Source organism: Acanthopagrus latus, chromosome 4 (assembly GCF_904848185.1).
Source record: "Acanthopagrus latus isolate v.2019 chromosome 4, fAcaLat1.1, whole genome shotgun sequence".
NCBI classification, from domain to species: Eukaryota; Metazoa; Chordata; class Actinopteri; order Spariformes; family Sparidae; genus Acanthopagrus; species Acanthopagrus latus.
In genome coordinates, this window is record NC_051042.1 from 6,614,590 (window position 1) to 6,627,666 (window position 13,077).

Consider the following 13,077-nt stretch of genomic DNA (forward strand, 5'->3'; position numbering starts at 1 on the left):
CAGCCCTCGTCCCTAGTTGGGCGTTTACATGTCATGTCAGACATGTCAGACATACAGCTGTCAGTGTCACCACAACACAATCAAACACATATACCGCACTGCAGCAACACCACCGTTGCCACATTACTTTTAAAATGCAATATATTACATATCACATATTAATACATTTTAAAGTAATACATTACATTACAATATTACTGCCTGCGTAGTTAGGTATTACTTATTACTCTACTTTTTAGTTATTTTCAACAAAATGCCCAAATAAACTATAGAATAATTAACCAGCCTGGATCTGTTCATATAGATGAATGGTTACAGAGATGAGCAGGCAGACAAAGATCACAGTCTGATGTATTATGAGACTTTAATTGTAGGCTTAGTTATACAAACAGATCAGTACCTGCTAGAATGTAGCCTATAATGACCCAACAAGACAAACAACTATCTGTCTAACACAGGCATGTTGGATGCATAAAGCAACAATAAACACTTCCCTTCAGTCGGTAACGCAGATTCTAACACATTACATCACTGTCATAATATATTACTGAAATATTATTTATGATGTGTTGTAGCACTTGGTTACTGTTTAAAGAAATCTATTACTGTAATGAGTTGCTTTTGGAAAAAAAGGGTTAAATTTGACCGCTGTGTAGAGTACGGGAGTCTAAAGGATCAGGAGACATTTGCAAATAAAGGGTTACTCCACCAATCTTACACATTAAAGTGTGTTTACAGGTCTTGGGTAGAACTACTGCATTTTGTGCATCTAATCAATTGAGTGACATCACTGGAACAATATTCCAGCTTCCTTCTATTGATTTCTGGCTGTAAACAGCAACATTTCTCCTGGGATATAAACATTAGAAGTTGTATTGTCAGGCTCCAAGTAAAATATCGTTGTACATTTGCAAGAATTACAACATTTAGCTGACTTCATATATTTACTTCAAGCAGACATTTTGATGAAATGAATTACAGAGCTAGTTACATGTTGCACACTTTGACAGAAAGAGGATCCAGGTGAAGACATTTCTTTAGTGTTTCTGCTCTTTTCAAGTGCAGGTTGACAACCACACAAACACGTTTACCTGGCGACACACTTCCTACTCGGTCAGCCCTCTAAATACGTTAGACCCCATGAGGACCCCTTTAGCTGTCCTCCGTAAAACATTAAAGCTGCACATGACCACACATATCAAAGTACAAGTAAACAAAATGGCAATAATATGATGACATAATATGTAATGAAAATAGGGGGGTGTCCATTAGTGTGCATAACATTACGGTGGGTCCCACTCTACCCTCCTGAAGTCAGGTTGTCTCAACGTTATGCAGTCCCAGAGTCCTCATATTTTCAAGAGAGTTGTAGTGGCAGGCTACACAGGAGACAGTCTCTGAGGACATGTTCTGTACAGCAACAGTCTTTGTTGATTGAGACTTTATTGAAAAAGGAGACTGCAGCACAGCATCACCCTCGTCTGCCTCGGATCAGATGCTGAAGCCTGCTCAGTGTTGTAACTCGCACAGTAATTCTCCCTCCTCTGCTTCAGCATCCATCCTTCCTTCGTCGCCACCATTATGACATGGCTCGTTGTCTTCACCTTGGTCTGCTTCTCTTTCAACTGCTCATGGTTGGAATACTTCAGCCCCCAGGGGCTTCTCACCTTGTCCAACAGCTTTGTTTGTCATGTGGTGATGAACCTCCAGTTACTTTCCTCTGAGTTACTGTCAGTTTGATCTGCTTTTTCCTCCTCTTTTCTGTGTTTGACTTCCTCTGTTCTCTCCATCTGCAGGTAGGGAGTGGCAGGGCAGCACAGCCCTCATGGGTTTGTTTGGGCACTTTCTTTTCAGGCAGCTACACACCTTGGTGATGGAAAGGTCCACATCTGCAGGTCGGGCCAATAGAAACAATCAAGGATCAGGATGAACGTTTGCTCCACTACAAGGTGTCCCATTTCCTCATAAAGCTCCTTGTAGATCAGTTGATGGTCAGTTGAGGGTAATACGAGCTGAGCCCTAGCAGGTGACTTCCTGATGACAGATGTGTCCTCCCGATGGTCTCCTCCTCTCAGACAAGGCCACTGGCCTGCCATAACATACTGTTGCACGTTTCCAATGACTTGTCCATCCTCTTGTGTTTTCTTTAGGTCCTCAGTGGGGATTTCTGCCACTGGAGATGCTATTTGCACCTGCTTTACTTCCATACACACTGCAGTGATGGTGGCTGGACACAACCACGGTAGTTTGCTTGTGGGACAGTTAGGGTTCTTGACCTATATACCATGACCACCAGCTTGCCTTGTCGTCTCTGGTTCAGTACTACACCGAGCCCCTCCTGAGGGGTGTTGCAGTGCAGCACAAATGACTTCTGAATGTTGCAGTAGCTTAGCAGTTGTGGGTGTAGCAGATACTCAGTGAGCTGGCAGAGCACTTCCTGGTGTTTATCTGTCTACAGGTGAAACCTAAAAAATTAGAATATCATGCAAAAGTTCATTTATTTCAGTAATTCAACTTAAAAAAGTGAAAGTAATATATTATATAGACTCATGACATGCAAAGCAAGATATTTCAAGCCTTTGTTATAATTTTGATGATTATGGCTTACAGCTTGTGAAAACCCCAAATTAAAAATCTTAGAAAATTTGAATATTACATGAAACCAATTAAAAAGCGATTTTAAATACAGAAATGTCAGCCCTCTGAAAAGTATAAATCATGCATATGTTCTCAGTACTTGGTTTGGACCCCTATTTCATGAATTACTGCCTCAATGCAGCATGGCATGGATGCTGCCGAGGTGTTATGGAAGGCCAGGATGCTTTATTAGCGGCCTCATGTCTCTCATCTTTCTCTTGGCGATGCCTCATAGATTCTCTATGGGGTTCAGATCAGCCGGGTTTGCTGGCCAATCAAACACAGTAATGCCATGGTCACTGAACCAGGGTTTGGTACTTCTGGCAGTGTGGGCAGGTGCCAAGTCCTGCTGGAAAATGAAATCAGCATCACCATAAAGCTTGTCTGCTGAAGGACGCATAAAGTGCACTTAAATGTCGTGATAGATGCTGCATTGACTCTGGACTTGAAGGTCTCATATTACACCATTCGCCGTTCACACAGAGGTCCAACAACACTGTATTTGTTGTAATATATTGCCCCAAACCCATCCATAGTCCTGAATTTCAGCTATCTAAAAGTTGCTCAAGTGAGCTCTACTGAGAGCAGGCTGTTTCTGTGCCTGCACCTTTAACTGCTAATGAGCTCAGTCTGTCAATGCCTGCCTTGCCTGCTACACACCCCTCTAAGGGAGAGGATGCTGCTTAAGCTGGCGGTAGCCTGCGCTAATGTTTACAGTGGATTTATCGCTATGGCTCACCGAGATGCTGTCGTTCAACCATACCAGTTTGACCCAAAATTGGACCAAGAAGAGAGGCCCCTGAATAAATAGACTCTGTGGCTGCAGTAGGAAGTTTCAGAATAGTCAGTGTGTCTGAATATGTTATTTATTTTGTTCGTATGTGTTGCAGTTACTGCCATGTAGCTAATGCTAGCTTCTGCTAACGGTAAAGGTTACAGTTCTTTGGCAACTGTAAATACTATCAAAATGTGGCGACACCTACCTGTGGCTCGGGTGCATTTGCTGGTTCCCATATGGTTGGGACTGATCCTTTTATGAGGGTCAGTGTCAAGGCAAAGCCATCTCTGTACTGACCCTTGTTACTGACACAGTCCGACGTGAAGTGGTTAGCACACACATACAAACTAACAGGAACCATAGCCGGCACTTTGTCGTTAAAAATGAAATGCAACCACTGTGTCTTCTGTTGTTGTGTAGCTGGGACTGAATATAGGCACTTACGTTGATTTTTACAACCAACAACAGAGCAATGTCCGTGTTTAGCTCCGAGTGACAGCATTGTGAAACACTGCTATCTTACCGCTGAACACACCCAACTTCACCTCGGGGATGAATGCCCTCCTCTCGGATATCTCCTATCATCACGCAGAGCTGAATCTGAACAGCCTGTAGGAGCCCCGTTGTGGGTGGGCTGCAGAGACGAAGCAGGACTCGTTTGCTTTCCTCATTCTTGGAGATGGTAGGCTCAGGGAGGACCAGTTTATATATGCAGAGACCAGAGAAAACGTGTTTTTCATAAAATGATACCTTTGATAAAGCACTTTGCACCAACACCAGCAGATGGCATAGCTCGAAATCAACACAGACTGTGGAAACTTCACACTGCACTTCAAGCATCTTGGATTGTGTGCCTCTCCATTCTTCCTCCAGACTCTGGGACCCTGGTTTCCAAATGAGATACAAAATTTCAGAAAAGTGGACTTTGGACCACTGAGACAGACCACTTCTTTTTTTCTTTAGCCCAGGTAAAATGCTTCTGATTTTGTTTGTTGTTCAGGAGCGGCTTGACAAGAGGAATATAACAGTTGAAGCCCATGTCCAGGAAACGTCTGTGTGTGGTGGCTCTTGATGCTGTAACTCCAGCCTCAGTCCACTCCTTGTGAAGCTCCGCCACACTTTTGAATGTCCTTTTGCTTTGATATAGCTCTTCTTTTTCCAACTTCTTTTGCAATTGTACCTTTTGAGGCTTTCCCTCCTTGTGAAAGGTGTCAGTGATGGTTTTCTGCACAACTGTCAGGTCAGCAGTCTTCTCCATGATAGTGAATTTTCCTGAACCAAACTGAGGGACCATTTAAAGGCTCAGGTACCCTTTGCAGGTGTTCTGGATTAATTAGCTGATGTAAAATGTTACACTTTGAGTCTACAATATTGAGTATCTCAATAATATTGAACCCCTCTGGCCACTTTTGGATCGCTTTGGGTTAAACAAAATGCATCCTGTTTAATGGAAAGGAGACCTGCTCTGACAGTACACTTGACCTCTTTGGTCTGGCCTGCTGGAATCACGGTCTTAAATTTCCCAACCTTCACCTTGCCCTCCTTGTCCTTTTGGTCACCACTTTGCACAGTCTGGATCAATACAAATGCTTTTTACAGTCAATGGAGAACATTTCTCTTACCTCTGCAGGTGTAGGATCTGGGTTCTGCTTGTGGTTTTTCTTTTCTTGGTTTGTCTTTCTAATTCAATTCCGGCTGTCCCACTCATCCCATCACTAAGTGTTTCATCAGTAATCCTCTGATCATCAAGGTAAGTCTTCAGCTGAAACTGGATGTGCTCACTGAACAGTCCAGTAGTCACTGACCCGTACGGATCTGATCCCTCTGTTGAAGCGAGTAACAGCCTCTCTTTGAACTCAGTGGCTTCAGAGGATTTTTTTAGGGGACTCATCACTATCATGTATTATGTTAACTAGTCTGTGATACAGATCTGTAGCACTACCTCTTTAAAATGTCCCTAATATTGTCTTCAGCTTGGAAAGGGTGAGATCACTTTTCATGTGGAGCACGTCATGAATACTCAAACTTGGACTTTCCCACAGCCCCCATGACTTCAACTTCGCTGTGTCCTTAATTAGGCCTCTGTCAATCTGATGCATCACATTTATGTGTAAGAGCTTTCACTTCTGTCCCTTTTCCCTAGTCGGACGAAAGATCTTGAAGTCTGTACTTGTCGCTCTGAGAGGCTTATTTACTGCTGCAGGCAACACATTTGCTTGGCTTGAAAATCCAGTGTTCACGTTTGTTTCATTTGCTCTTTGAGCTCTGTCCTGCCACACTTCACTCTTAAACTGCAGCTGGGAGGTTTTTCCTGCTAGCTTCATTTCTGCAGTTTGTTTCGTGCTAATTTGTTTCTCTCTATGGGTTGTGTTATTTTTCTGATTAACGCTTGTCTTGTCATGACATTTCCAATTGCGATTTTCCCTTGAATGCATACCTCTTTGAGCTGGTCCAGCAGGAAAGCCATAGTCTCTGAGACAGGGTCTCAGCTAATTACTCCACATTTATTATGTGTATGTGGACGTGAGTTTGCCACTGCTGTCACGCAGAGGTGATCTCTATCCATCACGCTGACTATGGCGTTAATCATCAGAGTTGTTTGCTGCACACTTGGACCAGTGTATCTGGACTCAGTGGCATTTTGAAGCTAATACAGTCTTCCTGGCTATGAAAATACCAGGACTGTCCGAGTAGTGCGGCCCATAAAGCATGCACACTGACTAGAGACTACTGCCGACTAACTAGCTAACTTCTGGTTTAGCGCCCGGCTGACTTGAATGGGGATAAAATAATTTGATCTGGCGGCTCTTCTAGACATTCCAAATTCTATTAGACCAATGAGCTCAAATAATGACAGACAAATGAGTCATTTCACAAGGTTGTGACACCCAAAAAATGTATCCCTGTTTTACAGATGCTTCTTTCACTGAGCTTATGGGAAGAAGTATTTTTGGCCGGCAGTGACATTGTAATTACAATTTAGACACAAGAAAAACTGTGTCAAAGCCTGGCGCTCGTCCTGGGGGCCTGGGGCCTTGAGCACTTTCTACCATGGATCCATTACTGTCACCCCTCGTAATCAAGCACCTACAGTGAACGCCATGCTTTGAAGCTAGTTTTTCATGGTGGCCAAACCGCATGATAACATCGATCTCCAAGGAACAATGATTGAGGACACATGAGAGCTACCTTCACAGGAGACTTCAACCATCTGACATGCCCTTAGTTTGCAATGGAACAGACAGATCTGATTAACTGGAGTTTCATACCAGAGTGAAGATGACAGACACTCAAGTGGACCACTAAGTTTATATTCTGATTATATTCTAATTCACCAGTGGGTTAAAATGTGTCAGCCCTATTGTAGGAGAATAAAAAGGACCGCAATTTTTTTTTTCATTTATTATGAACATTTTTATTTTCATGCTGTTTGAAACACCTGAGGCTGATCATTCCTGAGCGGTGGGTTTCAGATGTTACATCATTTTACATCTGGAACATTTAGCCTTAACATAGTTTCCAGTGTACAAAAGACACCGTAATCACAATCTTTGATTATAAAATGATGATTTTACACTGAATATATACTGAATAAATTTAAAAACACCTTCTGTCATTTGTAATGGATCCTGTGCCTATGAGCAGACACAGTACACACTATAAATACACAGTATAAATACACAGCAGCAAATTCATGTGCAGCTGTTTGTTAAACAGCTAACAGAACATTTAAGGTTGTTGGTTCAAATAACAAAATCCAGAGGAAAGTTAATGTGTAGAATGGAGGCTTTGTTTGCATGTAAATGATTAATGAGGATATCAGCAGGTGCATCACATCCTGACACGTCCAATGAGAGATAAAACTGTGACAATGAAACAGGAACTGAACCTGCACAAACCACAGAGCCAGACAGCAAAGCAGATGCAGATCCAGCTGTTAGTGTCTCCAGAGATCAGCCTTTGAAAAAATAAAGGGATCAGATATCACTGAATATATTTAAACAAGTATAAAGGACATAATTGGTTATAATGTTTGGCACAGAAATGAAATAGGACATTTAGATGAAATGTGAAGCAACTCATGTCACCTCTCGAGCTCCGTAGTGCACCCATGGGTACAATGCAAACATGAAGTACCAAGACCTAATTCAGCCTACTGTCAATGGTGCCACACTGTCAACAAATATAGGCTTGAGTTAACAAGTTACAGCCTACAGTTGAGCACATCTATGGCACTTCTTCCTGTTTACATCCTCTGTATTATGGGAGCAGCAGTTCAAAAAACTTTGAGTGCAGTTATCCCTGAATAAAACAAAAAATAGCCACATACAAAATGCTTTAATCATGTAACTACTAATATTTTAGAGATAGTCTATATCAGAGTATGTTAACGTAGCACAGAGATATTTTCTTATAAAATAGTCTTTAATGCATCAATATGACCTACATAAGGACCATCAGTGAGAAGATTGACTCTTTCATTTTAAGTTATATTTATTATCATTAATGCCTGTCACTGGGTCAGATTCAGACTTATCCAGTTGGATCAATTATAGAATTAAAGCTTTCCTTTAAGGCGACGTGCTGAGGATGAGGTGAGGAGTCTGACAGCTGCTCTGTCGTCTGGTGGTTTAGAACTACAACAAGGTCCACTACATTCCACCAATGTCATCATGCGTCCACAAGGGGCTGCCAGAGTCAACATGAAATACAACATAAAAAGGTATTATAGATCACCATCATTTAAAAAAAAAAAAAAAAAAAAAAAAAAAGGATCAAAGACACCCTTTTAATTTTAGGTAGATAGCTAAAAAAAATGCATAGTTGCAAGTGAATAAGAACATGGACAGTAGAATAGAGTTATACAAATATGAGATGAGACGAGCAGCACAGGAGACAATATAACAACCTGAAATCCAACTATTTAATTGGGCAGTCATTACAGATCTGAGGGGATCAGCCTTTAGTTCTATAATGTTAGTGAGTCTATGCCTCAGCATCAAGCTTTCAGAATAAAACTCAATAACCTTTAACAGTGTATCATAAAATGTCCTGCAGTGCAAGACAATCTAATAATAATATAATGATATTAATAAATCTACACTAGTAGATGAACTAGTCACATTTTAACATCCTGAGGTGTCTTCCACCTTTTATCCAGCAGAGGTCAACATTGACACTTCAGTTTTATAACCGTCCCTTCACAGTTGTCAGATACACACTACCCCTGATCACAATCCAAATGTCATATAAATTAAATAAAATAATAAAATCAACAGAAAAACTTCACATTCTGATTAAAGAGGCTTACTTCACCTGAAAGACAGCACAAAACACCAACTAGCTTCAATAATATGTGAACCTTTTGTGTTTTTTATTGGTGTATGTAACTTGTGCAAACTATGCATGTGCCTCAAACTGTCCTATTGTACATCAATACTCTGAAAGACAGTGAATATGCTTATTTCTCAAGATGTCAGCGAGTTAGCTTAGAAGATCAATACCATCCTATTCATCAGTTAAATGTAGGGCTGGGTGTGTGGCTTTAAAATGGTAAACCAGGAGAAGACAACATCGATGCCATGCAGGTATATTTCGAAATCCAACATCTCAGACGGAATAACTGTCTCACATCATGATAACGAAATGGTACGTATATATTGCCAGCCCTAGTTAAATGTCAAGCTACAATGATACTCATCTCATCTCAGCTTAGCTTAGCTTAGCATATAGACTGGCAATGGTGTTATTGTTGTTCTACTCTGATGGGAGACAGAACACAAAGCAGTCGGTACGCAAGCTCTGACATGATCACAACACATAGCAAGAAACATTTCCTTTATGTGACAACAAAACACTGAACTGGTTCCAGATAAAAACTGATGGCTCAGCTCAGTTTAAAGGATAAATCCAGAATTTTTTACTTTTAAAGTTTAAAAACTACTAGTGCATTGCCCGTGGGAATCATGTATTCCTATAGAAAAGTGGGAGGTTAAGTAGCTTTTTCATGGATGGCCAAATGAGGCTGTGTCTGAAGGTGGGACGTCAGGGATATAATTGGCTGTTTTTGACTACTTTTGATTTTACCGTTATATTTCACTGTAAAAACTATTTACCTTGCCTTGTTTGGTGTCATTTTTCTCAGCACAACCTCACATGTGTGACTGTACAGTTATTTTTTCATTTTGACATATTGTATTAACACAATGGACCTAAAATCACAAAAATCATCAAATCAGAGTAGGAAAAAGTTACATTTTTTCTGTGAAACCAACAAATATGTTTAACGAACCATTTTTATTACTTATAATGCAAATATAAATGGTTGTTTGCTAAATTTGTGCAAGAGTTTTTGAAATTTACAAAGTTATATGTAACTATTTATATTTAAATGCAGGCTCGGCTCAGGTCTCCCTCAGCTCTTTCCTGCCTGCTCAACATTAAGCAGTCAAAAGACCAACCGACTACACACTAAACACACTACACCAAACACTGCATAACACACTAACTTTACACTCCAAACACACTAAATGTCACAAATCTCTCAACTCTCAAAACTCACTGTCTCTTATATTATTATAGAATTTTGGCAATGTAGACGCTGTTAAACGTATTACTGCCCTCCACAGGTCAGAATTTGCTGTCTCTGTCACCGTCACTGCTGCTGTCACTCTTCTGTTGCCATCCCTCCCACAACTTCCCCATATGGCAAACCAAGTGATCACTTGGCATAGACATCAGCAGCAGTACAGTTTTGTTTTCTTGTAGTATAATGTCAGCTCAAACAAGTGCAATTACTCATTTACATGGAAGAACAGGGTTCAGTGTAAGTGCTAACAGAATCCGGTATCATGAGAAACTGGCATAAAAACACAAATTACAGAGCCTTTGATTGAAACTAACAAGTAAGCCATACAAGTCATTTAAATGTGACTTAATCTGTAAATAAGTAACTTATAAAGAGTTTTGGCCATTCACACATTACAGTGTGAATTGTGTTAAGGTCCTCTTCACCTGAGCTGGGAATCAGATGATGATGGCTTGCCTCTGTGCAGCCGAGTCAATAAATGTCAGAACAAGGAAAACATTGATTGGTGTTGACTGGGTGGAGGTGACGATGAAAAAACAAACAAAACTTAACAAACACTCCCAAATAAGCTAAGGAAACTTAGCTTACTTTCAGTTGCTGTATATTTATATTCAGTTTGTGCCCATCCAAAGCCATTATGATCTTCTGGCAAAATTCTAAGATTTAAATCACGTTCTCTGGAAAGCTAAGATCAAGGGTATAAATGAACAGCATGATGAACCCCACACTGAGACTCATGACCCATGTTGTTCAGGACTTTGATCACTATCATTTACCAAAAAACTGCTTTTGGCCTCGAAGTTTTCATGTTGTCATGTTGAGTCACATTTCCCTGCTGTGTTTTTGTTTCCCTTCATCACACACAGAAAACAACACAAGTTTTAACAATAGACGACCAACAAACTCTCAGAGTATCCTCACTGGGCCTCCCTGTTTGGCAGATTTTCAGTCACTCCTCCTCGCAGCCAGATGTCATGTGAGGAGTTTCCCTCATGGATGAAAAGGTTATTGTATTATTTTGTTTGCCAGTGATCAATGTGTGTGGTGTGAGGTGTGAAATGTCCAGAATTTGTTCTCTTGTTCCTTTTCCTCTGAACTGCAGTTGCTTTTATACACCTTGAAGTCAATTGTGTGAATACTGAGCCTCTCTAACCTTGGGTGGAATGTAACTGATTACATGTACTCAAGTACTTTGCTTCAGCACAATTTTGAGCTACTTGTACTTTAGCATTTCAATCTACTGCTACTTCTACTCCACCACATTTATAATCAAGTATTATACATTTATTTGACAACTTTAGTTTCTAGTTAACATTACAGATTTCCTGCTGCAGCAGAGTCAAATTGGAGTATCTTTTTTTTTTTATTACTATCGACAGTTGTGTTGTAAAACAGTATAAGTATAGTATCAGTACTTGTACTTAAGTACAGGATCTGAACATGTCATCTCTCTTATGTCTGCAGGTCAGTTTGAGATCTCATGACAATGCAGCGTTCCCGTGGACTGACTCTGTTCACAAAGTGTCCTGAGAGTTTTACAGCCTCTGCAGAAACATGTCAGCATTGCAGCTGTCTGACTTCACCGTTATTGCTCATTACAGTTTTTTAACTGCTGACTGCTCCTCCCTTTTTTACTGGGAATTGCATCCTGGATTTGTATTTTCTCTGGAAGTGTATTTTCACTGAATTGTGACTTTGACTCAGACTGAGAGGCCAAGGGGCCGAAACAGGAGAATGTGAAAAACAATAAAGGGTGGTGCAGAAAGAGATTGCGATATTGGGACATACCACTTCATCATGACAGTGCGCCTCTGTTATGGCAACAACCGAACATGTGATCAACAACATATTAAAACAGGACACCATAACCAAGAACTAGTCTGTGTAAGAAATATATACAAATACTGAAATTAACCAAAACTAAGGGACAGAAAACAGCCAGGACTACTTGGTCTGTGAAAGAAGAGTTTCTTATTCTCCACCCTTAAATATGGGGCAGAGATAATTACCTGTTGAGGTGAGGAGAGAAGAACGTAGTATCTAAATCTGTCATTGCTATCTCAGCTTTGTTTATTTGCATGATATATGCGACCTAGCTTCCTTTGCGCAGAGGATCATGGGTTTGAATAGACAGAAAAGCATGCTGGCTTGCACACCATAAAATGCTACGAGATGAAGAAGGACATCCTGGTGTTTTTGGTGTACTGTATTGGGAATTATAAATATGTTCCTCGTGTACTTATAGTATCTATAAGTATATGGCACAATGAGTATTAGATCACAGGATCTGTGATTTAATGAGCCTTCTGTCTTTTTAAGCTTCCTTGGTTCACTTGTTCATTTGTTGATTAGTCCCTGTCTGGTTTTTCTCCTACTACCTTACAGTTTGCACTGTTACACAGTCACTTTATACAGAATTTTTGCACTATAATTAGCAGTTACGTGTAGCATTTGGTATTGTTGTTGTTGTTCTATGTTGTTGTTTGTTGGCACTGAAGCTTCTTGGGAAACGTGATTTCATTCAACTTTGTTCTGTGTATACGGCTGGAATGACAATAAACCCTCTTGAATCTTGAATCTAACACAATGGTGAGGACCATAATGCAAATCACTCAGGTCCCCACCAGAAGTATACAGTGACTAATTAACAAATGAAACACAGGTGAACGGGGGAAATAGGTGGAAAAGAAAAGGAAGTGAAAAGCATATCCCGTTCAGATCACAGGTTATGAGCTACACAAACACACTCTGTTAAAAGCAAATGTCCTGCATTTCAAAATGTTTCTTATGTATGTCAGTATGAGTCTGATCAGGAAACTCTACTTAATTCTCTCTCATCTGACTACTTGATTAATTCGATTTTTGTTTCAGCTCTACTTTTCTAATACTGGGAAGTTTATTTTTTAAGCAAAGGATAAATTTTTTTTTTCTTCATATGTGCCCAAACTTCATGTGTAAGTATGTCTCATTGGTAACTAAAGCTGTGACATTACTAGTAAAGACAATGTTTCCACCTGAGATGTAGTGAAGTAGAAAGTACTGTGAAAAGAAAAGACATTTACAAAGTATCTCA